Raw genomic sequence first — 26,857 nt, forward strand, 5'->3', positions numbered from 1 at the left:
TGATGTCAACTTGAAACACCATGACAGGTGCAAAGAAGGAGGATGGTTGTCTTGTTTTGTTTTTTGTTTTTTTGAAGTCAGGAGGTTATTCAGTGGCACATCTCAAGGCACGCTATTTGGGTCTACCTATGTAGAACAGTCCTCCTTCCTAAACTATTTTTGGATGGATGACTAGACTTGGGAAAACCAGAACACAGTAGTTTAGAAAGACTACTATGAGTGCCAAGGCACAATATAACTTCTTGTACCATGGAAAAGCTTCAGGGAACCACTAGCCATAAATGGACCTGTATATATAACATAGTCATGTTAAATTTGGGTTTTCCTCTCCCTTTTCCTTTTCCTCTCCTCTGCTTTCTTATTCTCCTCTCCCTTTTCCTTCTCTCCTTTCTTCTCCCCTTCCCTTCCTTCATCTTTTCGCTCATCTTCCCTTTTCTCCTCTCCTCTCTTACCTTTTTCCTCTTTCCCTTTCCTTCTCTCCTTTCCCTTCTCTCCTCTCCCCTTCTTTTTTTCACTTTCCCTCCTCTCCTCTTTTCTCCTTTTCCCTCTTCTCTCTTCTTCTCTTTCCTTTTCTCTCCTCAACTTCTCTGCCCTCTCTTCCCCTCTTCTCTCCTCCCTTTCCCTTCTCCAGTTCTCTCCTAGTCCCTCCCTTCCTAGTCTTTTTGTTGTTTTCTTTTGTATTTCCCTCTTCTGTTTCTATCTCTGTCTCTCTCTCTGTCTCTTTCTCCCTTTCTCCCCCTTACCCCTATTTATCTCTCCCTATGACTAGCAAAAAATTCAAGTATTTTTCTGAAAAGAGGCAGAGAGGCACCAAATAATCAGGGTCTCCACAGAAAGTCAGTGGCCTCAGAGAATCAATTTCCTTCTCTGGAAAATGGGATAAAGGCTAAATGGATAAACATAATAGATAAAATGGCTGTTTTAGCTATCTCACAAGATTGTTCTAAGAATCAAATGAGACTACATATGCAAAGGAACTTTGTAGATAACCCCAGAGCAAGAGTGCTATTAGGGAACAGGTGAGAAAGGGAGGTCTTTTGCCTTTCTTTGTTTCCCTAGCACTAGGCACAGTGCCGGGCAAATAATAGGCATTTAGTAAATTGCTTATTGACTAATTAACTGCCAGACTGACTGCAATACCGTGCAGTTCTACATTTGGAAAGTGATTAGACTCATGTTCTATAAGAGATTAGCTTAGAATTCCTTCCAATAAGAACAATGATCTTGTCATTGGGAAATCTTTAATGAAATAAAAAATGAATTTGAAAATAAGAATAATGTCTCTATTTTCCTCTTATCTTGATAAGATAGAATGTTATGTGAGGTGGAGGTGTCATCATTTATAGCATCAAGTCCTGTCTCCCAAATGTGCACCCTGAAAACTTGCGTTGGTGGAATACATAGAGGGAAGCTTAGCTGTGCTGCTCTCAATTAAACAATCTGTCACTTGCACATGTGGCATAACAAGCTTCATGTTTATTTGAAACAAACAAGAAACACAATGCTAGTTTTACAAATTTTCCTTATCCCCGCCTCCCCCCCCCCCCCCTTTAATTTTCATTTTCCTTGCAATAGCGTTCAGATTCAGTATTGTGTCAGGGTATCCCAGTCTTATCAGATTATGGCAGAACATTTGTTTGTATACAATGGGGTCACATTTTCCAAAGCAGATCCAACATGTGTGTTAGTTTGATAACATTTTATCCTTCTTTCTCCCACTGTAATTCACTGGGGACTTTTAACCTTTGAGCAAGAGATTTCTATCTTCATGAAAACAGAAAGTTCCTAAATCTACTCTTATCAATAAATCTCTGTACTTGAATATACCCTTTAGTGGGTTTTCCCTTAATCTTGCCAAAAATGAGGCATATAAATGGATTTCAAAGTTTTTCTTTTAAAGACAGATATGATGGCTTAGTAGGGGATATCAGAGAAATCGTTATTGGCGATATGCCTACTGTCTTCAGTACTCTACTGAAACAGAACTCTCAAAGGATATAAATGGTGATTGGCAAATACAGTGACCTCTTCTCAGTCCTCATTTTTGACCCTCTCCTAAATGTGCAGGGTGAATGGAACTTTGCTCCAGAAATCTAATTTGGGGAGTAAAGGAGAACTGTTCCTCTAGAGGGCTTTATTTCCTTCCCTGGTGACAGGTTCTCAGCTGGTCTGCCCTGCTGCATAGCATGGTTGTCTATCTTCTGGGATACCACTAGGGTCTTAGTACACTCTCCTGGGGTTCACCTTCACCTTCCTCTCTAATCACTATAGCAGCAAGATGACTCACCCTCCCTCAGTACAATTTTCTCTATGACTGCTGCCAGCAAGCACCGTTAGATCCTATGCCACATTTCCACCCCCAGATGAATTTGCCCCAAGAGTCAGGATTCCCAGATGCTGCTTTCCCCTTTCCTTCATGAACTATTTCCACCCTCTGTAATAGCTTGGTTTTCCTCCACTCTTCTAGGACTATCTTTCTATCTCTTTCCATGGCTTAGTCTTGTCCCCAAACTGTGGTCATCTTGTGTTACTATGCTAATATTCTTTCCCTCAAAAAATTCATTTACTCCCATGGTTTCATCCATAACTTTGATGAGAATTATCCCCATATTTACATCTTCATCCATGACCTCTCTTCTAAGTCATAGGCTTGTATATTCAAGGAGGTATTAGTTGTTTCCCTTTGGATATTCCTCCACTAGCCACAGACTCAACATGTCTAAAACTCAAGTCATCTTTTCTCTCAAACTGGTTTCTTCAGATGTCCAAAATCCTGTCAAAAGCAACATCATTTCCCCAGTTATCTAGTTCCTCAATGTCAAGAATTCCTTTTTATTTCTCCCTTTCCCTTGTTCCCTATATCTAATTAGTTGCCCCGTAATTTCAGTTCCTCTTATCTAATATCCCTCCTTCTTTTCATTCTGACTGCTGCCACCCTAGTTTTGATCTTACTCGCTCTTTGTAACATAAAGAGCAACTTCCTGACTGATCTTCCTATTTCCAGTCTCTTTTCTCCTCAAATCCTTCCTGCATATTGCTCAACAGTTAAACTGTCTAAAACATCATTTTTAAAACCTTTTCTCAAAGACCTTCAATGATTCCCTAGTACGTATTGCATAAAATCTAGATTTGCATTTAAGGTATGCCAGATCTGATCCCAACTCCCTTTTTCAAGTTGATCTCCCATTTCTCCCTTGTATACATCTTCAGCCAAATTCATCTACAATCTGTCCCCATGACATAAGACAAGGTATAGAAGAAAGTCCATACTTGGAGTCAGAAGACCTTGGCTTAAGTCCCTGCTCTGATACTTACTAGCTGTTCACCTTGGGCAAATTACCTTCACAAAGGAATTAATCTGGGAGGGGAAGACCCTCAGAATTTCTAGCCAGAACCAAAACAAACCAGTCCATTAAGTATAGATGGGATAAAAAGAGCTACTGGACAAAGGAACCTCCCTTCAAGGGAACTCACCTGAGCTAAGCCATAATCCCCTTTTGATGTGATTTTATCCACTCAATACTACCCAAGGGACTGTGAGACACCCTCGGCTCTTTGGGTCTCAGTTTCTGCATTTGGAAAAAGAAAGGATTAGACCAGATAATGATGTGTAAATGTTCTTTTAGTTCTGAAGGTTTATGATTCTATGCCTTATGTACTCCTCTGTATGGAGTTTTGCAAATAGTAGGCACTCAGTAAGTGCTTATTAAGTGAATGAACAAATCCCCATCTCCAATATTCTTTGCAAGGCCAGGTCTGTGCAGTAGGATGTCAGGTAATGAGCTGCCATTTAGCTAGAGAATTCAAGCTGTGCAGATATACCACTGGGATAATTTACAGTAAAAAAAAAAATGCTTCCATCAACATATATTACTTCCAGGATTAGAAGGATTTGTGACTTATAGAATCATCAACTTACAGCTGGAAGGTATCTCAGAGATCGTCTAATTCAACCTCTTAATTTTGCAGATAAGAAAACCAAAGGTGATGATTTGCCCAAGGTCACAAAGACAGTTCTTGGCAGAACTGAGATTCAAACTCTGGTCCTCTCACTTCAGATTAAAACTTTTTCTGCTTCACTCCATTGCCTTCTCATAGATTAGAGCTTCCCTTTCCCCAGGAAATGGGAAGTAAAGATGTTAAAGATGACCTTGAACTTAATTTGTTATACGAAAATCATTTGGCACTCTTTGATCATATCCTGTTTACAAAGAACATTTAATCTGATTTGGTGAAATCTGCAAGTAGCAGATCCAAAGTCCCAAGGATGAAGTCAGTGCAGGACAGAGGGCTCTCTTTCCTTTTAAAAAACTACCAACAGTGTTAGTCCTGGGTGGGGCTGAAAAGACTTCTTCCTGCTTAGGCTGTCTTCTGCCAAACAGCCCTTGCCTAAGTTTGCAACTGCTGTTGTGGTGGTCCTTGGTAAAAGTATGGAGCAAGTGATCCAGGGTGTTCCACAATCCATTGGATAGTAGTGAGTGGGTAAAATCATATTTAAAAAAAGGGTTATGGCTTAGCTCAAGTGAGTTCCCTTGCAGGCAAGTCCCTCTGTCCAGTAGCTATTTTAATCCCATCTATATCAAGGACTGGTTTGTTTGGGTTCTGCCAGGAACTCTGAGAGTTTTCCCCTCTCAGATTAACTCTTTTGTGAAGGCAAACTAGTCCATCTTTTACCTCAGTTCTTACCTAACCTTTAATCACTGAATAGGTGTTGCCTTAGACAAACTGAGACCTGGGAAAGACCTTAGCTTCAAAAGGCCCAGGTCTCTCACTGCATCCTGGGCCATCTCCAGTTGTCCTGATCTATATTTTGCCAATGGACCTAGATGGCTCTGGAGGAGACAGCGAGGCTGGTGACTTTGCACAGCTCTGCCTCACTTAAATCCCACTCATTTGCAAGTCAAGACATCACTCTCCTAATTTCATTGGTCCTCTTCAAGAAGAAAGGACAAAGAACAATAAATAATATTATAAAGTAGTAGAAAAGGGGCTGAGGCAAAATGTTGCTGACTTTACAAAAATTTAATATTTTATTTTTCCACAATTACATGTAAAAATAACTTTTAACATTCATTTAAATTTTGAGTTTTGAATTCTCTCCCCTTCCTTCCTCTCTTCCCCCCTCACTGAGAATACAATTAATTTGATAGTTACACAAGAGCAGTCATACAAAACATATTTCCATATTAGTGACTGACTTTTTAAAAATCTTTCTTAGCTCTTTGAGATAAGTTTTAAGTTTGGGCTACTGTAATTCTTCCTACCCCTAAGTCAAATAACAAGAGACTCAATTATCTATTTTCCATCCACTTGCTTTACTGGGCTCTTGATTTTCTTTTCTTTTCAAAATAGCATCCAAAAGGTTCACAGTGGAAGGTGATGGCTACAATGAATACATCCCCTCTGGACCCAGTTGGAGTCTTGTCTGTGTCATTTGTTAGTTTCATGACCACAGACAAGTCATCTCATCTCTCTGAACGTCAGTTTCTTTATATGTAAAATAAGGATGATAATATTTGTAGTATCTATCTCATAAGGCTTTTGTGTAAGAAAATACCTTGTAAACTTTAAACCTCTCTATAAAGATGAGCTATTATTCATAATGATGAGGTGGCAATCAATGCAAAATATCATTATCCATGATGATGACAGTGTCTCTCAGTGCAAGATTAAGAGTTACAACCTTCAAAGAGAATTGGTTCAGTAGAAGGTGAAAGCCACTGATATATATAGTGTTGAGTATATATTATTAGATACAGGTATGTGTAGTATTGGGTGTGCCTGCTTTAATGGATAGTGAACCAAAGTCAAGAAAATCTAGGTCCAAATCTCATACTGGAACAATAAAGCTATAAGCATGAATTGTGTGCCTAATCTCAGGATAGGTTTTGTGGAGGATACAAAAATAGTTTATATAAATGCATATGTACATATACATATATGTATATATTAATTATGTATACAAACTGTTTTCATATGTAGGCACACATATTCATATACACACACACATTTATGAATGAGCCAGGATCCAGTGTTGGAAAACACCCTCAAGATCACGTAGTATGCCCTTCTCATTTTACAGATGAGAATGAGACAGAGATTAAGTAATTAACCCAAGTGGCAGAGACAGGAATTGAACTCATGTCTTCTGACTCCAAGTTCAGCATTCCTTCAAAGGACTTAGTCAAGTCTTACAAAGAGCAAGAAAAGGAGGTCAAAATGATCAATATGGAAGTCAGACTAGTTCCACCAGAGGCAATTGTCACAAGTTTCCAAAAATTCCAAGCCTTTTTCTCACTATGATTTACACGTCTTCTCCATTTAGTCAAAGGTGAATAGCTCCAGCCTGCATTTGACATTTTAGACAAGCCACTTCTCTTGAATAGAACTTTTGTCCCAAGTCTCATGCTTTGTCCCAGGACTGAATCCCAGAACTGACTTTGGGTCCTTCTGTTTCTGCAAATACTTCTTCCTCTAAACCCCAGCCAGCAGAATGGTTGTCATGCCACGGACCTACCGAGAAACCCTCAACAGCAGGGTGATACAATAGAAATAGCCCTCGTTCCAGAATCAGGACAAACTGGTTTTCAAATCCTACTCTTGTTACTTAAAACCTGGGTGATCTTGGTCAACTCATTAATCTCCCTAAACCTCGTTTCCTCATCTGTAAAATGAGAGAGTTGAACTAAATTGACGCCTGAAGTTCTTCCCAGTTCTAGGTCTAAAACACTGTGGTCAAAATCCCTTCATAACCTATTCACTTGTGACTATTTAGTCAGTCTGCAGAAAATCCCAAAAGGATAAATCACCACAAGTATAGCCTTACAGACAGGAAATACAACACACTCCAGACCTATGATTTCATCAGTGTAAGGATTCCCCCATGTTAAAACTGCAGACAAGCAAACTTGTCTATAACTAATAGTCCTAGAGAGTTGTTTAACTTCCCTACTAAATAATTTGCCCATGATCTCATAGCCATTATGGGTCTGAAGTAAGATTTGAACTCAACTCCAGGTAGATCACTTTATCCATGACACTGTGTTGCCTGTTATACAGTATATTACGCTATAGAAGGCTCTCATGCCTTCTATAGAAATCATAACAAAATTAAGAAAAATAAACAAATCAAAGGAGAAATATTTCTAAAAGGAGTGACTGCTCAGTTTTCTGCTGAGCTCTCTGTTAATAAGATGATTATGGGGTAAACATTTCCCTCTATCTGCCTCAGTTTCCTCCTCCATAAAATAAAAGCATGGGATGAAATCATCTCTAATAACCATTCTAGCTCTACATCCTGTAATCCACCAAAACTGTGATCCATCTTAGGTTCTCTTGAGAAAAAAAAAAAGCCAAATTCACTTTACCTGTCCAACACTGCCGCTGGGACAAGCGAGTTTCTTAATCTCCACTGATGTTGGTCAGTCTTATTTTCCACTAAGATGTCATTTGCTTTTCTTTGTCCTCGGAGGAAATCACTGACAACAGGAATATTTTATAGGGCTCATGGCTACAACTTTCAGCAATAAAAAGCTTCTTCAGCAAAAAGACCAGTTTGGAACTGGGTGTCTCCCCCGGCTGTGCAGCCACCCGTCCAGCTTTCACAGTGCCATCGAAGTGAGCTCAGGAGCCGTCTGGAAAACAAGAAGCCATTTCCTGGCCCCCTTCTCCGGATGGCATATGCAATTTCCCTCACGCCTATGGGAAGTCCTTTAATTTCTTATCTGCAGCACCTCTTCCACTGAGTGGTTCGACTTGTTCGGCCGATGCCCATTTCTTTACTTTTGCTGTCTCGAAGTAAAATGTCAGAAGAATGTAACCCAGACCAGCCCCCTCAAAAGAAGGCTGGACTATGGCAGAGAAATTCAGTGGGGGATACTTGAAGTCAAGTGATGCCTCCTGACTTTGACTCGGATTTCCAGGAGGTAGAGAGAGGAAAAAACAATGAGAAAGCAAAGCTGGCTGGCTGCCCTAGGCTCACATATAAACTTGTTCCCTCGTCAGGGTCACAGAGAAGGACTGGATAGCAAGATCCATGAGGAAACACTCAGGGATCATTTAGTCCTGTTCCCTTTCTCTAGATAGAGCGGTTCTTAAGCTGAACCAGAGGAGGAGGGCCTTTTCTTTGAGGTCTCCAGAGAAGAGACTGGAAATCATCCTGAATTCAAAAAGACCAATTAATGCTCATCACTGATATTTAAAGATAAGGAAATAGCATAGTAAAGAGTTGGTAAACTTCCATCAATTTGTATACTTTCTGTTGTTTTTAAGGAAGACGAGTCTAAATCATCCCAACACCCTTAATTTATAGAAGAGGAATCCAAGGCCGGAGTTAGGAGGTTACTTGTTCAAAGTCAAGGCCAGGCTGCTGTCTGGGGCATTAGACAGTTTGTAAGATGAGAGATGATTCCAGAAATGACACTCCTACTAACACGGCAGTGTATATATTTGGAAAGGCAGAGCAGTGCCATCTTTCAGTCACAGAGTTCTAGAATTTTAGAAGGCAAAGAGGTCTTAGTGCTTGTCTGTTCCAACCTCCTCATTTTACAGAGGAGGAAGCTGAGGCCAGAAGAGAGGAAGTGACTTGCCTAAGGTTATATGCATTAAGGCTATTACAGCCAGGAAAAGAGTCAGGGGTGTGCTTATAAAAGTTTAACATCAGACTATCTGGGGTGGAAAAATATACACTAGACACATTTTAAAGATTAATTTGTGTAATTAACATTTTCTCTATTAGTTTCTTAAATCTAGATTTGGTGCGGGGTGGGAGTGCATTTCAGGCTCCCATTGTTTACTACCTGTGTTAGTTACTCCAGCCAAGTTGCTTTACCTCTCTGTATTTCAGTTTACCCATCTGTAAAATGGGGATAGTCATATTTACATTTGCCTACCTTACAGGGTTATTGTGAGGAAAATTTATTATTATTATTCTTAAAACATTAAGCAAGCTAATTATAATTAAGTTGAAATAGCTTTAAACTACATTAAGACTTTTGGAACACCATCTATAAAAGAGAATTATTATTATGTGGATACTTTGAAAACAAAATTGTGAATTGTGGAATTTAGGGAAATCGCTCTACCAGGTCTGTGATTTACAGTAGAGGAGTCCTAGGGAGAAGTTAAATGACCTGCCCAGGGTCACACAGAAACTGAATCTGAATTGAGATCTTCTTGACTTCAGAATCAGTATCTTATAAACTACACAACAGCTTCCTTGATGAATTTATTGATTTATGGTAATTACATAAAGAAAGTAAATCGCTGTATAGGAAATAATGCTCTTTATTACAACAGCTTATTGCAAACATTAACCAATATTGTCAGCCTCTATTAAAATACATTTTAAACAGCTTGAGAACACATTGAGAGGCATTTACTGAGTTGCTTTATGCCCAAACCTATGTTTTTTGCCATTCTTTGTTTTACCAGGGCTGGACACAGTGCCGGGCACATTGTGGTGCTTAATAAATGCTTGCTGACGGTGAAAAGAGAGTCTCCACTGATGCTGATAAAATCAAACTTAAAATTAGGTTTAACCAATCAAGTGCCTCTCTTCCTTAGTCTTAACTATTATCAATCACTGTGCAATCTGCATTAGAATTTATCTTCAGAATATGATATGAGATTCACTGGTTTAATTCTTCTTGAATTGTTATATTTCCAGGTGAAAGTCTTTCAAGGGCGTATTTAAAGTCCTTTGCACTTTGCAGACTTAACCAGGTGTCAATGCTATTGCAAAAGGCTTTCATCAACTACTCTGTGGAGTTTTCTTACTTCTGGGCTTCCCCAGTCAGCTGATGATACTTTGGACTTCTCTTCCCCTTTGCCTGCTATCACCGGACTCTAGGCGTGCTCTCCTTCCACGATGTTTTATTGGGAAAAGGAGAGGGGAACACCTTAGTTCTGTGTCTCTCCTCCCTCATCCATTCTCTGGCTCATACTTGGAGAACCTAACCTACTTGGAATTTTCAAAGAGACAGAAAAACAGTATTAGCAGTATCCTTTTCTTTTTCTGTTATTATGAGATTGCTGGTATTGCTTTTATTATTTTAGTCTGGGCGTGGGGAACCTGCAGCCTTGAGGACACATGTGGCACTGTAGGTTCTCAACTGAACCCAAAGTTCACAGAACAAATCCTTTTATTCAATATGGATTTGTTCTGGGAAGTTTGGATTTAGTCTGCTGATATTAGAGACAAGGAGCACAATGGATAGACTGTTGGACCTGGACTCCAGAAGACCTGTATTCACTTATGCCTCAGCCACTTACTAGCTGTGTGATCCTGGGTAAGTCACTTAACCCTGTTTGCCTCAGTTTCCTCAGCAGTAAAATGAAATGGAGAAGGAAATGTCAAACCACTCCAGTGTCTTTGCCAAGAAATCCCAAAGTAGGGACACAACTGGAACATGACTGAATAATAACAATAACAAATAAGTCTTCGCTTCTTCAGGCAAAACTTCCTTAGTTCCTTCAAGTGATTCTTAGGTGGCATGATTTCAAACCCTTTCAACTAACTCCAATTCCTCTGGAAACTTTTCAGTTTGTGGATGTTCTTTCTAAGATGTGGCTACCAGAAACTAATGCAGGATTTCAAATGTGCGCTGACAAAGAAGAGTAAGATATATATGTTGATATCTGTATCAACATATAGATATTGATATATACGTATATGTGTTTATACATACACATATATATACATACATATGTAATGTGCACATACACAAACATACACACATACCACTTTCTTCATTCTTTGTCAATGCAGTCTAAGTTCATGTTAACTTTTGGGCCTACCACGTCCCACTTTGGACTCCTCTGAATTTTTTGTACAACAGGAAAAAATTAGGGGGAGGGGCAAGTTGATATTTGTGAATAGAGCTTTGTGATCACATGATCGTATATTTTTTTAAGCTGAAAGTTCAGAAGACTTAGACATCATTTAGTCCAAATTCCACATTTTACAGATGAAGAGGATAAAGAACTCGTCTGAGAACACACTGGCACTAAATGGCATTGTTGTCCTTTGTTCTTGAAGAGGACCATGACATCAAGAAAGTGATGTCATGCCTTGAAAGAAAATTAGATTACAGTGAATTAGAGCTGTGCAAAAGTCATTAGCCTCACTCCTCTGGAGCCATCTGGGTCCAGTGATAAGACATAGATCAGGATGATTGGAAATGGCCCTAGATGCAGTGGGAGACCTTGGCCTTTTTAAGCTAAGTTCTTTCCCAGGTCTCAGTTTGTCTGAGGCAACTCCCATACATTGATTAAGGTTAGGTTAAGAAATGAAGCAAAGAATGGCCTCTTTTACGTAGTTAAAAAAAAAAATCAATCTGGGAGGGGAAGACCCTCAGCCTTTCTGGCCAAAGACGACACAGTAGTCTAGTCTCCTTGTACCATATAGCGCACACACAAACACACACAAACACACACACCTGACAGATGTTTGATCTGGCTACTAAAGATCATAACAATTAGAAGAATCAGATCAGGTCATTGACTAAACAAAGGACAGAGGCAATCACAAGAGAATTAAATTAATAAATTAAATTAATAAAATTAAATTCAACTAGAATGATAAGAGAAAATTTTAGTGGGGAAAATACTGGTGTCAAATATCTTTGATAGAGATACTATTCCAATGTGTGTATACATATATATATATATATATATATATATATATATATATATATATATATATCACAAATATATAACCAAAATTCATTCCCCAATTGGACAAAAAAGATTAAAGGGCACCAAAAAAGTTCTAAAAAGAATTGTAAGCTAGTAAAAGGCATGTGAAAATGTTGCAAATCATTAATAGTAAGAGATGAATTCAAAACTATTCTGAGGTTATATCTCAGCAAATTGGCAAAGATGTAAAAAAAGATTAATTTTGGAGGAATTGTGGGAAGATAGGCATACCAATACACCCTTGATGGAGCTGTAAATTAGTGTAAGCATTCTGCAGAGCATTTTGACATTATATTAAGAAAATGTCTAAAATGTCCATATTTTTTGAGCCAATGATTGGCATTGCTCAGTTCTCCTTGCTAGGTATATAAACCCATGGTGGTAGATGATGGGAAAAAAAGGTTCATGTATACAAAAATATTTATTTGTACTAGGTTTTCTTGGGTAGTACTGAGGATAGAAACAAAGTAGCTAACTATCATTTAAATGTCATTAAACAAATTGTGGTACATGAATGTAACATAATACTACTGTTCTGTAAGAAATACAAATTTCACAGAATAATTTCAAAATTGAAAAAGAATTCTGTGAAATTATAATGACCAAGGTTGGCCCCAAAGAAGAAAGATGAAAATGTTCCTCACTCTCTTCCCAGCAGGGTTGTGACGTTATGTGTGGAACATTGCGTATAATATTAAACAACTTGGTTTATATGCTGATTAGTTGTGTTGAACTGATTCTCCTCCCCTTACCCTTCCTCTTTTTTATTCTTTATTTATTTGTTCCTTATTTGGGAGGAAATGATTTGACATTATAAAAGAAATTGGTATCATGGTATTTTACTTCTTTTGGGAGAAGCCCTCCGTATTCACTTGTAAAAGAAGGTTTCATGATTATTTTTATCCTCAAACTAAGTTGAAATTAAGGACAAATAATAAGTTGAATAATAAGGTGAAATAATAATATATAATAATAAATGAACAAATAATAAGTTGAAACAAACTAAGTTGAAATAAAGACAAAAGCAATCAGCCTCTAATTCATCACTAAAGTTGGTCCTTAATAGCAACTTCAAACTGATATCCATTTGTGAGATTTCTGTTTCTGTTCCAAGTTTCATTATTTCTCTATTATATAACTATTCTCAGTAAGCATTATTCCTAGATGTTAAAATATATTAAAATCAACTTTCCCCAGAAGGATTAAAAAACAAATAGTTTATTTATCTTGAAGAGCATGAGTGTGATATAAGAGAGTTCAAACATCTAGTATGATTTTTAGAATGCCTTATAAAAAGGGAATGGGCATAGACATTTATTAAGCACCTACTATGTACCAAGAATCGAGCTAAGTACTTCACTTTAGAAATATTATCTTGTGCTGCAAAATTAAATCTGCCTCGTGCTCACATCACATCAGTACCCTCTGTCCCTCTGTTTGGACCAGCCTTTGATTAGAAGGCAACACCATGGGTTCCTGGACCTTCTAAATAAAAGAGGGGGCTTAGCATAACTTTTCTCCTCATTTCCCACCTGCTACATTTCTTTTAGACTTCTGTGATCTCTCCCAAATGTCTCTCTGCAGGGCATCTTCCCTTCCTCCCCGCCTCCTCCTCTCCCTCCCCTTTCAGCTTCCTTTTGTATTTTGTCTTCCCCCATTCAACTGTAAGCTTCTTGAGGACAGGGATTGTTTTGATTTGTGTCCCTAGTGCTTAGCACGGCACCTGGTACAGGTGTTTAATAAATGTTTATTGACTATTATCTCATCTAATCCATTTGATATTTTGATTTTAGATAATATTTTATGGTTGTAAAATACTAAAAATACTGAAATACCAGAGTTTGGCTGCCCATTTGCTTTTCCAGATTGATTATACAGAATACTCCCTCATGTACCCTACATTCCAACCAAAATGGCTTACATATTATTTCCTGTATGTGGCATTCTGTCTCCTGTCTCCATGACTTGGCAAAGGGATGCCTGAATACTCCCCCTCCCTACCTTCTGCAAGCAGGCTTTCTCAGTCCTTCCTAATACTAGTGCCTCATCTCTATAGATTACCTTCAACTTATCCTATATATCGCTCATGTGCACATAGTTATTGCCATCATCCCCATTAGATTATGAGCTCCTTAAAAGCAAAGACTGCATTTTACCTGCCTTTCTTTGTATCCTCAGCTCTTATACAGTACCTGGCATGTAGTAGGTGCTTAATAAATGCTTAACAAATTACTCAACTTCTTTGAACCCCTGGGTCCCTTTAAGGTCTGGATCAAGTACAACATACTTGACCCTTCCAGACCTTTCCAGATGTTTGAGTGCCCTCTACACATCAGAGTTAGTTCATATTTACTTTTTGCTAATTCACATACATGTTTTTTCTTCCGAAGTTTTTAAGAATTTTGGAATTGATTGTGTGACATGAGAGACATTGGCGCAGGACAGCTCAACATCAGAGAAAGTGCTGTGTTCTATGAGCAAAGCACAATGGAAACAGCTCAAAAGAAACATAGGATGTGCAAATGTAGAGTATCCACCTCAAATATTCACATGGACTATCTGTGCCCAACCTGTGGTAGAGCATTCTGAGCTCATATTGGTCTGATCCTCCATAGTTGGACACACTGAAACTTGACTCTAGCATAGTGATGTCATTTTTGGACCTCTTTGAGAATGAAGGACAACAACTAACATGTCATTTCTATTTAGTGCAATGTAATCTCTTTTAGGAAAGAGGTAGCTTTGCTTTTTTGTCTTTATATTTCCACAGTCTGGTTCAGTATGTGGCACGTAGGAATTTAATAAGCATTCATTGACTTGAATTAAATTCCATAGACTTACAAAATTTCAGCTTTGGAAAGGGCTTTAGCAATTCTCTAATCCAATCACCTCATTTTACCAGTAAGTTCCAAAGCAGGGGAAGTGATGTTCTAAAATCACAGTGTTAGTAAGTTGTAGAAATGGGGCTTGAAGCCAGATCTTTGCTTCTGAACTCCAGTGTTCTTTCAATTACACTTTTCTGCTTTTCTCAATATTCTTACACACACACACACACACACACACACACACACACACACACATTTTTTTCAATTACATTTAAAGGTAGCTTTGAACATTTACTTATATATGATTTTGAATTCCAAAAAAAAAATCCCTTCCTCCCTCCCCTGTCCCTTTCCAAGATGGCAGGCAATCTGGTATAGGCTATACATATACAACAGCATTAAACATATTTCCACATTAGTCATGCTTTAAAAGAAGAGTCAGAACAAAAAGGAAAAGCCACACTTTGTTAATATTCCTAATCTTCTGCAATATCTTTTGAGCATTATATATACATACATGTATAGGTATAGTTACAAAACTAATTGTAAGTCTCCATAGATATGAAAGACAACAATAGCCTATGAGGAATGTCCATGCAGAATGTATAGCTCTTTAAAAAGGCTAGATCTCTAATCCTCCCAAACCTCTGCTTGGCCAGTAAGCCAGCTTGACCTGCCTGAGCACAAGGATGGATGCTGATAACCTTTATGGCCCAAAGACCTTTGGTCAACTTTATTTTGACATTGCCATATTGAAGCCGGAAAGCTCTCATCTGGCACTGACCTGACTTTACATGAGGAAGGAACCAGCAAATAATTCAGCAGTTTTTACAGCATCCAGTCTTGTTCTTATCTTTCATGTGTATATCTTGGCAAAAGCCTCTATTAATGGGAATCAGTCATATTTCTGTGAGGCTTCAACAGCCTAGGTTTGACTTGGACGCACCGTTCCTGGACCAGTGCCATTGACACAGGCTGCACATTGTTCTGAGCATGTACTCAGAGATACTCATGTTTCTCCCATTTCTATATGACTGGACACCACTGATTTAGAGAGCAGGGACCATGACTCATCTAAATATTTTAAATCCCCCAAGACCTAGCATAGTGGGCATTTAACAAATACCTGTTGACTCAAATCCTTCTCATCTGATTATCTCGGTTAAGTGATACAGTAAGAGCCCTGGACTTAGAGTCAGAAAGATGAGTTTCAATTTGCCTCAGACAATACTAGCTATATAATTCTAGGAAAATCATTCAAACTCACTCAACCTCAGTTGTATATCATCAGCTAAATGGGAATAATAATCACAGAAACCTCTTAAGGTTGTGGTTAGGATCAAATGATATTATATGAGTACAGTATAAAACTTAAGGAGCTATATATCTGTAATTATTATTAATTGAAAGGAAACTGCTATTCTCTCCACATAATCAATTATTTTCTAAGTGCTTATTATGTACCAGGCACTACAGTGGGTACTACAAACACAAGATGAAACAATCTTTGGTATAAAGAAATTTTACATTGTATAAGAGGATTCCTCTGTTCTTATGTAAGTATATACAGAATAAATCATTGTTATTCAGTCATATCTGACTCTTTCTGATCCCATAGATCATAGCATACTAATATGGTCCATGCTTTTTATCCTTGATAACACAATGCATAGTTTAATTAAGACCAAAAAAAAGTAGTTAAGGAGGGAAATTACTAGCAATTAACACCTCTCCTCCAGAAAGCTTCACACATTGGCCTATTCATTCTTTCTCTTTCTCCTTCCTATCATTATTCTTGTTATACAAAAAACAGTGCTTTTGCTATTACTGCTGCTGAATAACAGGGGGTGTGCACACAAATGCTGATAGGAAAGGCTAGCATGTATCTGACAGATGCTGTTAGTTGCTAGCCATGACCAATCTTGTTGATAGTGGGCAGGTTGCTAGGGATACTACCCACAGGGTCTGCTACTATGGTCTTCTGACCACTTTTTGTCACTATGGAAATATCACTCAACCGAGTTCCCTAAGTATTATTGTCCTGTCCCAGCTTACTTCAAAATATTAATAAAAGCTGACATTTTATAGGCTTTAAAAGCTTGAAAAACACTTTTCATGTATTGTCCCATTTGATCCTCTCAACAACTTGGAGAGGAAGGTGCTATCCTTATTCCCATTTTGCAGACTGAGAAACTGAGATAGAGAGGTTAAAGTGACTTCCGCAGTATCACAAAGTTAGTAAGTATCTCATGTAGGATTTGAATCCAAGTCTCCAACTTAAAAGTCCAGTAGTCTATTCATTGTGATACCTAGCTGATAAGACCATCTAAATTTAGGATCATGGTGTTTAGACAACTACAAAAGATAGTCATCTGTTCAGGAAGAAAATTTAGCAAGAAAGAATATGAGAAGGGACAGAAGATAGATTTGGAGCTGGAAGGGGCCTTGGAGGCCATTTATTGTAACACACTCATTTTATAGATGAAAAAACAAGAAATTCAATGATTTGATTGATTAGCTAGTTAGTGTTAGAGGCAGTATTTGAACCCAGGTCTATCCTTCCTTCAGGTCAACCATTCCATCTTCACGAAGCTATATTGTCTTTCAAATGGAAGCCCCTCCTTTTACAGATAGGGAAACTGAGAAGTGAATGACTGGTCCAAGGCTACACAGTTTGTTAGTGGCAGACAAAAACTAGAAACCAAGTCTATGACTCCAGGTCCAGTGATCTTACCCTTGCATTCATGGGTGTGCACAACAGTTTTCATTAGGAAGTATGCTCTACACATTTTATTTTGTCATATTTTTTAAAGTAAACTTTTTACAATATAAGGAACTATTTAAATAAATATCACCTTTTTGTCCTTTGGTCTGTTGCAGCAGTTTTATTGTCTTTGTGGAATTAAGACTAAATAACCCTGTAATGGATTTCAATTACAATATTGTCATAGTGATGTTTAGCAAATAAACTAAAATACGAATATAAAAAAACAAAGGTAAACATCTATGAATACTAAAGTCATGAAGGACATTATTCTTACTCTGCAGACTAAAGAAATGAAAATTTAACTACAAAATATTTTTAAAGCTTTGAAAATGCAGGCTTTGCAAGGAACTCCTTTTAATTAAACGCTTCCCCTGCTCATATAATACAGGACAACCTTTAAAGCCTTAGCTAAAAGCTTGGCTTTATTCAGAAATTGCAACTGGACCCAGCTTTCTCAGCTCCATATTTACCATAAAGGGCTAGAAATGGAGATTACAGATTGACAACTAGAGGCACATGCCAACTGGAGCTACTGGGCTATATATCATTGGCTGAGTGAAATAAAGTCAAGACACAAGAGGAGCCAAAGAGGTGAGACAGGGGGAGAACATGGGAGAGTGTAGGTATTTTCTTGTCCTTTTTGCAGCTATTTGTGGGCAAGAGTGTAGGTCTTCTGAAAGCAGTAAAGAGAAGGGCAAATAACCAAATTGCTTTTGACTGAAAATGGGCTCCACTAAGCAAAAGTGCCACCAAACCAGTAACGAATTCAATGCCAAGGAGATATTCCGGAAGAGAGTCATAAAAGAGCTGGGACTAGGGGAGCAGGCTAGGCAAAAAGACCAAGGCTCAGGATGCATCTTCTTCAGTCTCTAGCACCAGAACTATCAGAAGCTATAGAGCAGAAATGGCTAGGAAGCCAAGAAAGGAAGCAACCATTGTCCTCAAGGACAGGAAAAGTCTTCTCCAACCCAATAGGACTCTGGATCCTTGGTAGCCCCAGTACAATGAAAGAGATGCTGTGTGTTAGGGTATTCCTGTGCACACTATTACACAGGCTTACTTCCAAGAGAGTGGCTAGAATAATAGAAGGAATAATTCTAATTTGTGCACTTGATATCCATTAATAATAACAATTACTAGCATTTAAATAATACTTTAAGGTTTACAAAGCCCTTTTCATACATTATCTCATTGGAACTTCACAATAACCCTGTGATGTCAGTGCTAATATTCTTCTCATTTACTGATGAGCAAGTTGAGACTGAGAATGGTTAAGCAACTTGCCGATGGTTACACAATTAGTAAGTGGCCAAGGTGGGATTTCAACTTTGTTATTTTTGTTACTGTTGTTCTGTCATGTCCAACTCTTTATGACCCCAATGGGGGCTTTCTTGGCAACAATGCTGGAGTGATTTGCATTTTCTTCTTCAGCTCATTTTACAGATGAGGAAACTGAGGCAAATAGAGTTAAGTGACTTGCCTAGGATTACACAGCTAGTAGGTGGCTGAGGCCAGATTTGAACTCAGGAAGATGAGTCTTCTTGACTCCAGACCTGGTGCTCTATCCACTATACCATCTAACTGTGCCTTCAACTCTAGTATTCCTAAATCCAAGTTCAGCACTTCCAGTATTATATCACCAAGTAGCCTATTGTATTTGACCTTCATAGCAACCATGTGTGATATATAGCATAACCATTATTATTCCCATTTGATAAACCAGAAGGCTGAGTTGAAAAGACATTTGGTGACTTGTTTGAAGTCACATAGCTACTAAGGTATAGATCCAAGCCTCAAATCCAAATTCTGTGCCTTTATAAAGCTCAGGCCCTTCTAGGTCTTTTTTAAATTGAGAATATCATTCAAATATCTGTCAAGTTTAACCTTGTTGTTTTATGGAGGAAGCAGGGTATAAAGGAAAAAGCTCTGACTTTGAGTCCCACAGGATGCAAGGAAGAACTTGACCTAAAAGATCTTAAACATTAGAGTAGTTCATGAGTCAGGGATGGGGGAGAGGGGAGAAATCTGACATAAGAGCCCTTCATAAGATTTTCTAGAAGTCTTAGAGACTCAAAAGCTAAAAGAGACCTTCTGGATCATCATCTTCATTTGCAGATGAGCCCCATTTCTGAAAATTACTGGGTGCTAGTAGTGGACAGAACCCTTAATGGGTCTTTTCCAGCTTCAAATAGATGAGCCTATCAACCTATGATTTCTAAGACTGTTTCCTCATCTATAAAATAAAGATGAAAATACTCATACAGAATTATTATTGTTGTTTGTTCTTTGTTTTCAAACAGGATTGATGACATCAGAGGGTGATGTTTTGACTCTTGTGAATTGGATTTAAGTGAGGCACAGTTGCACAAAATCATCAGCCTCACCCTCTCTTCCAGAGGCATCTCATCCAGTGGCAAGGCAAAAGTCAGGATGACTAGAGATGGCCCAGAATGCAGTGGATGACTGTGGTGCCTTCAATGTCTGACCAAGCTCGAAGTGCTCCACAGTGCCTGCTTCAGCCACCTTCATGGACACTGGAACAAAGTGTACCGAACTATGTACTCAGTCAAGTGCTATGTGAACACAGCTGAGCAGAGTGTCAGACTAGGAGTTAGCAAGTCCTGGGTTTGAATCTTGCCTCAGACACTTACAAACAAGATCAAAGGCAAGTTGTTTAATCACTCTTAGTCTCACTTTTCCTATCTGTGAAATGGGGATAATAATTACACCTACCTCCAGTGAGCTAATGTACGTGAAGTTCTCTGTTGACTTTATATAAATGTGAGCAATTATTAGCTGAGCTAAGAAAGTCTTTATTGTTGGGCTAATTAATTAATCAACAAGTATCTGGTAAGTGCCTACAGTGTTCCAGGCAGTGTGCTAACCTCTAGAGATGGAAGGAAATACATTTACATGAGTTAATGGACAGCCAGATGGGGCAGCGGATAGAGAACAGGTCCTGGAGTCCAGAGGACCTGAATTCAAATCCAGCCTTATACACTTGACACTTACTAGCTATGTACCCTGGGAAACCTTGATTGTCTCCAAATATTAAAATAATCAAGGATTTTTAGACGTCTGTAGTAGACAAATCTTGGTTGTAAGGAAGCCAGAGGTTCTTTTGGCAAGAGCTCTCTTAAGGACACGGCCCCTCCACCATTGGGGTGAACCTGAATGGAATCCCCAGGTCAGCAGAGCCCCACGATGGGTGGTGGTGGTCTGTAGCTTCCTTTTCAAGAGCCTACACCCATAAACAAACTTTAGTCTGCTCCCTCTCAACAAGTCAACAAACACAAGCATTCCCATCACATGTACATGTTCAAGGAGCAAACTCTCCCTTCCCCCTCCTTCTCCTTCCTCTCCATGTTTCCCTTTGGTGTGGGTTTCCTACTCTCCCAGATGGAGTAGCATCATGTGCTATGATGGGAAAAACCTCAGTTCACCATAAGAACAAACAGAAATGAGGACACAAGGTGATGCTGGAGCAGAAGGATGGAGGGTGGGGCAAAGGGAGAGTAGGAAGGAACTGGGCAGGAGACCAGGATTAAACTTAGTATTCAGGGCTCAGAATTCTGAAGAACTCCTAGATCTGCTCAAGCCCACAGAGATCTTGCTTCATCAAAGCTTTTCTCTGTCTATTTCATCTTCAACCCCCTCCTCACCACAGACTGCTTCTACTAAGATTCCCAATGTAATTTTTAAAAAATATCCCTTTTATTGACACCCCTTCAAACCAATGGCCTTTAGCTATCCTTTCTGCCACCATCAAACTTCTAGAAAGAATAGTCTATGCCTTTTGACTCTACTACTCTTTGACCCTCTTTCCTTTGCCTTCCATAGAACCCCAGGTTTAGATCTGGAAAGACACTGGCAAGTTATGTTATTGTTATCCAGAGGAGGAAACTGAAGACTTCTTCAATGTAACCCAGGCAACAGACAGCAGACTCTGACTTTTAATTTTAGGTCTTATTCTTCATGACCTCATTGGGGGTTTGTCAGAGATACTAGAGTGGTTTGCCATTTCCTTCTCCAGCTTATTTTACATGTAAGGAAACTGAGGCAAACAAGGTTAAGTGATTTGCCCAGGGTCACGCAGCTAGTAAGTATATGAAGATAGGCTTGAACTCAGGAAGGTGAGTCTTCCTTACTTTCAGGCCTGGTGCTCTATCCATAGTGCCACCTAAATTCTTTGGGAGCATAATACAGGGCAGAGAATATTGGCTCTGAATCAAAGGTACTGGGTTCAAATCCTTCCTCTGATAGTCAACTTCTGAGTGACCTGGAGCAAGTTATTTAACCTCCTTAAGCCTTAATTTTCTCATTGAATAATGAGGAGGTAAACTATATGGCTTCTGATATCCCTTTCAGCTTTGCAGAGATGGTCCTATGACTTCAAATCCAATACTCCTTTCACTGTCCCATAAAGTGTTGTCCAAATGATGAGGAGAAAAGGGAAGAAATGAGGTTGTGGGAAACATTGAAAGCAAATTTTTACGGCTTTGCCTTTTTTACCTAGTATGAACCTTGAAAACATATAACAATAAGGCAGCTTATCAATGGAGAGAATCTAATAATATTTCCCAGAATCCTTTGACTAATTTATACTAAATGTTCGGTCAGAAAACATCTTTATTGATCTCCATTTTGTATAGGCTATGAATTACATATAGAATCTTGTATTTTAAAAATGAGGCCATTATTGATAATATATTTGTGGCACAGTGGAGAGCATGCTAGATCTGGAGTCACAGTTAAGAGCTTGGGTTAGAATTCAGGCTCTGCTCTTTATGGGTTTAGTGTAGACCTAGGATTCAGTTTAGGTTTCCTCATTCCTAATGCAGTTTCTATTCTATTGATCTATTAGTGTGGTATCATTATCATCAACACACACACACACACACACACACACACACACACACACAAATTCAAAATGGCAACTGGTACAACATTCAATTCTTCAAAAGTTTTTGGATTAAGTATTTTATTATTTTCTCAAAACAGATATCTGTCTCTATTAAAAGCTACTGAGCTGTTTCCTACTTCTTTCCCTATAGAAGTAAAATGTTAGTAATTTCTTATTGATTTTCATTTATTCTGAAATTCTCCCATCCACCAGCCAGGTTTTCATTCAGAATGATTATCATTTGTAACTGCTGAATACATATATTAACACACACACACACACACACACACAAATACATATCCCTTCATTATGGACTAAAGAATTCTAGAAAAACATGACCTTTTAAGAGTACACAATCCATGGAGACAAGGACAATGTTTGTTTCAGAATTAAATTAGCAACCAACTTGATGATGGCGACATCACTGAGAAGGGACAATGTCTTTGCAAGTCCACTGAGAGATTGAACCAATTCTCAGTAGACTCAAAAAAAGATTTATGAGAACATCATAAGGCATGGAGTGTTTGTGGTGGGGGAAAAATTGCAACAGGAATGAAAATTAACCAAAAATCCTAAAATTCAACTGGGGGGTGGGGAAGGAGCGAAAATGCCTTCAGTAATGTAGAGACACAAAGATTTGTCCTGAGAAAATGCATGAATATATTTGAGCTTTTAAAGAATTTTTGAGAGTTTTAAACAATTCTTTTAAAGAATTCAATATTACTGAAGCAGAACCCCCATACTCCTTCTAGATGAACAGCACTGAATTCTCTACTTCTGGCCAAAATGTGTTTGAAACACTTTCTATTACCCACGGCAAGACATCTTCGTATGCCTCATCTGTAAAATGAGGGAATTGGATCAGAAGGCCTCGAAAGTCCTTTCTAGAGATGTGATCCTAGTATTTAACTCCCAAAGCACTAATTATTCTTTTTAAATTTCCAAAAATAATCATTCATTGCTCCCTTCAGCTGACTTGCCCTTGACTTGTTATCATTTTGCATCCCTAAAACTTAGCACATTGCCTTGGCATATAATATACATTTACTAAATACTTATTGGTTGGCTAATTGGTTTTTCACTGAATAAAAGACTTCCCAAAGCAATTTTGTGCTACTGTACAGACTTCTCATGTATTGCATTATCCAGACTACATCTAGTTTAACATAGTGAGTTCAGTGTCAGAACTGGAGTCAGGGAGACTTGGGTTGAGATCCAATATCCAATACTTACTATTGCTAATCTCCCTCAATTTTAGTTTCCTTATCTGTAAATTGGGAATGGTAATAACTTTAGCAATTACCTTCCAGGGTCATTGTGAAGATTAAAACACTCCCATTCGGCCTGAACCAGGTTAAAATGTAATTGTGAAATATTTAACAAAGTAAATTTAAAAAATATAATTAAATGTAAATAACATTAGATTTCAAATCCAAGTCATTATGGGCCCACTAGAATCCTTATATATAGATTTGTTGTTGTTGAGTTGTTTCAGTCTCTCCATGACCCCATTTGGAGTTTTCTTGGCAAAGATACTAGAGTATTTTGCCATTTCCTTCTCTACCTAATTTTATAGAAGAGGAAATGGAGGCAGACAGGGGTAAATGACTTGTCTAGGGTCACACAGCTAGCAAGTATCTGAAGCCAGATTTGAACTCAACTCTTCTGGACTCCAGGTCTGACAATCTACCCACTGCACCACCTAGCTTCCCCTATATGTGGATAGGTGACCTCCATTTCTGTTTGACACCACTGGTGAAAGGTACTTTATAAGCTTTGAATCATTACAGACATGTCTGGTATTATTACTCTAGATCATTACATTGAAATAACCCATTGATCCCATTGGTCATCCAGATAACCTGAAGATAGTGTTGATAATAGAGGGCATGTACCCAGTGGTCTAAATATTTATCTACCTCTTTTTGCATTTTATCAGTGATAGGAAGAGGAGAGGTAATATTATATTAATAGCTAGCAATTATATGGAGTGTTAAGGTTTACAAAACACTTTACAAATATTATGTTATTATTATCCTGACTATAACCCTCAGAGGCAGGTGATATAATTTGCTTCCATTTCACAGATATGGAAACTGAGGCACAGATGGATTAAGAGCTTGCCCAGAATTATGTAATTCTTAAATGTATGTTAGAAAGACCCAAGTTCAAATTCAATCTTGGATACTTGCTAGATGTGTGACCCTGGAAAAGTCACTTAGCTCTGTTTACCTCAGTTTCCTCATCTATAAAATGTCCTGGAGAAGAAAATGACAAACCACTCCAGTATCTCTGCTAAGAAAACCCCCAAAAGGAGTCATGAAGAGTTGCACACAACTGAAACAATGAAATAATAGTAGGAAGTGTGTGAAGTTGAATTTGAACCCAGAACTCCCTAATACCAAGTCAACACTCTATTTAGTGTGCCCCTTAGCTATTAGTAATAGCTGACTGCTTCTGGGCATCCAACTTAGGGTTTAACGCTGTGGAAATTTGCCAGGCTCCTTTATGGAAGTGGCTTCCATAGTTATCTCAACACAATGAGGTGGCACACATTCCAAAGTTCTGGGCCTTTCCCGCATTGCTGCCTATTCATCTGAGGCTCTCTCCAAGGACTATGGGAGCTATTAATAAAATCGACAGGGAGGTTGAGGTTGAGGTCATAAAATTTCTATTTCTTTCAAGTTCAAGGTCCCCATAATTCCCACTGTTGCTTGTATTATTTTAACACTTTAGGAGGAAACGTCAGTTTTTGTTCTTTCTCTTTTGTTCTTTCTCTGAATTACCTAGATATTTGGTGTCGGCAGCTGTGGCCTTCACATTCTAAAGAAGGATGTACAATAGAAATGGAATGAAATGGGAGAAGCATTTACCAAGGGCTCGCTGTATGCCAAGCTTGCACTGAAGATACAAACAGAAAAGTGAGACAGATTTTTGCATTCGAGGAACTCACACTCTAATTGGAGAAATAACATGTAAAGGTGGGGATATAGTCTATCTCTAGAAAGCCCCCTATCTGGGACTTTTTATCTGAACCTTTAGAAAAAGAAGTTATAGCCACCTCAGTAATTATTTTTTAAGCTGTATTTGTGTTGTTTTTTGACTTGTTTTCTGTTGTGTCCAACTGTCCATGACCCCATTTGGGGTTTTCTTAGCAAAGATGCTGGAGTGGTTTGCCATGTCCTTCTCCAACTCATTTTACAGCTGAAGAAACTGAGGCAAACAAGTTTAAATGACTAGCCCAGGGTAACACAGCTAGTGAGCGTCTGAGGCCATATTTGAACACAGGAAGATGAGTCTTCCTAACTCCAGGCCTGGCACTCTAACCACTGTACCACCCAGTTGCCCCCTGGTGTATAGTAAATACTGAATAAATTTTTGTTCACTGATTGATGACTGATTGAAAGGCAATTAACTGATTAACAGTCTCTGTAGAGTCACAGAAAGTTTTTGGAGCCAAGGAGTGACCAAACTACATCTATGCATAAGGAAGATTAACCCAGAGGTTTTATAAGGGATAGATAGTCTAGGAAACATGGCGACAAGATCCTCTACAATGATGGTAGCAATGGGCGAAGAAAGAAAGTGATGTATTTTAGATGTTGTTGATTGTCTGTGTTAGCTAGTGAGAAGGAACTCCAGACTCGGATATTATCCATATTGTTCAGTCGTGTCAGACTCTCCATAATCCCATTAGGGATTTTATTGGCAAAGAAACTGGTGTGGTTGGTCATTTCATTTTCCAGCTCATGTTACAGATGAAAAAACTGAGTCATCCTGGATTTAGTAACTTGCCCAGGGTCGCATAGCTAGAGTCAGAGGTAAGATCTGATCTCAGGAAAATGAGTCTTCTTACCTCTAGGCCCAGCACTCTATCCACTGTGCCACCTAGCTGCCCAATCATGTCTATGTGGCCCACAACAATCAACTCCAGTAAGATTGGTTCACTTCTTTTTAAAATTTAGAACAAAGTTATTGATGAGGGGAAGGGCAAAGAAAGGGAAAGCAATATCTTTTGTTTTTACATAGCCTACATTTCCCTCTCTAACCTTCTCCTTCTTTCTCCCAGAAAGCTATCACTGATAATAATGAACTTTTTCAACAAAAGAAATGAAAAAAGTCAGTAAAATGAATTAACATATTGAAAAAATCTAATGTTATGTGCAGTGTTCCACAGCTACGGATCCCCATCTGTGCAAAGGAATGAGGAGGTGATGCCTTCTTATATCTCTTCTTTGGGGCCAATGTTTGATTTATTTTAAAATCATCTTTATGATCAGTGATATGGCCCATTCAGTTTATAGAGCTGGCTGAAACTAAATTCCCTACCCTACACTGAAGGGTTATTTAAGATGTTGCCATCATGTTTTCTTGAGGTAAGATACAAGGGAGTTGTCATGGATGCTCCCCTAAAGCTGCACACACACATATATGTTCAGCAGGAGCTCCATTTCCTGTGTATAGTTAGACTGGGTAGGTACACATACAGCAAATTACATGGATCCATTAACAATCTCACCAAAGTGGCAACTTTCTACTTATTATAGCTTTGGATAGAAAAAGAAAGCCCTGAGGAAGGTGAGTGTTTCTTCTAAAGGAAAAGAGAAGAAAATCCATGAAACAGGAGTCAAATTCATTCTATGAAATATGGAAATCATTGACTCA

General features: G+C 38.5%; 1 protein-coding gene across 3 annotated transcripts in view; it reads right to left on the reverse strand.

The window, feature by feature from the left end:
- ADGRF5 (adhesion G protein-coupled receptor F5) overlaps window positions 1-26,857 on the reverse strand; it is a 151,498-nt gene that overhangs the window by 88,736 nt on the left and 35,905 nt on the right. For 2 of the 3 annotated variants that reach the window (XM_072642373.1, XM_072642375.1), the window contains exon 1: window positions 7,368-7,958. The exons of the other annotated variant lie outside the window; for it this stretch is intronic. The gene's annotated coding sequence lies outside the window, so the exon portion shown is untranslated. Of the gene's footprint in view, window positions 1-7,367; window positions 7,959-26,857 lie in introns of those variants that run through there. 3 annotated transcript variants of the gene reach the window in all.

This window comes from Notamacropus eugenii, chromosome 2 (assembly GCF_028372415.1).
Source record: "Notamacropus eugenii isolate mMacEug1 chromosome 2, mMacEug1.pri_v2, whole genome shotgun sequence".
NCBI lineage: Eukaryota > Metazoa > Chordata > Mammalia > Diprotodontia > Macropodidae > Notamacropus > Notamacropus eugenii.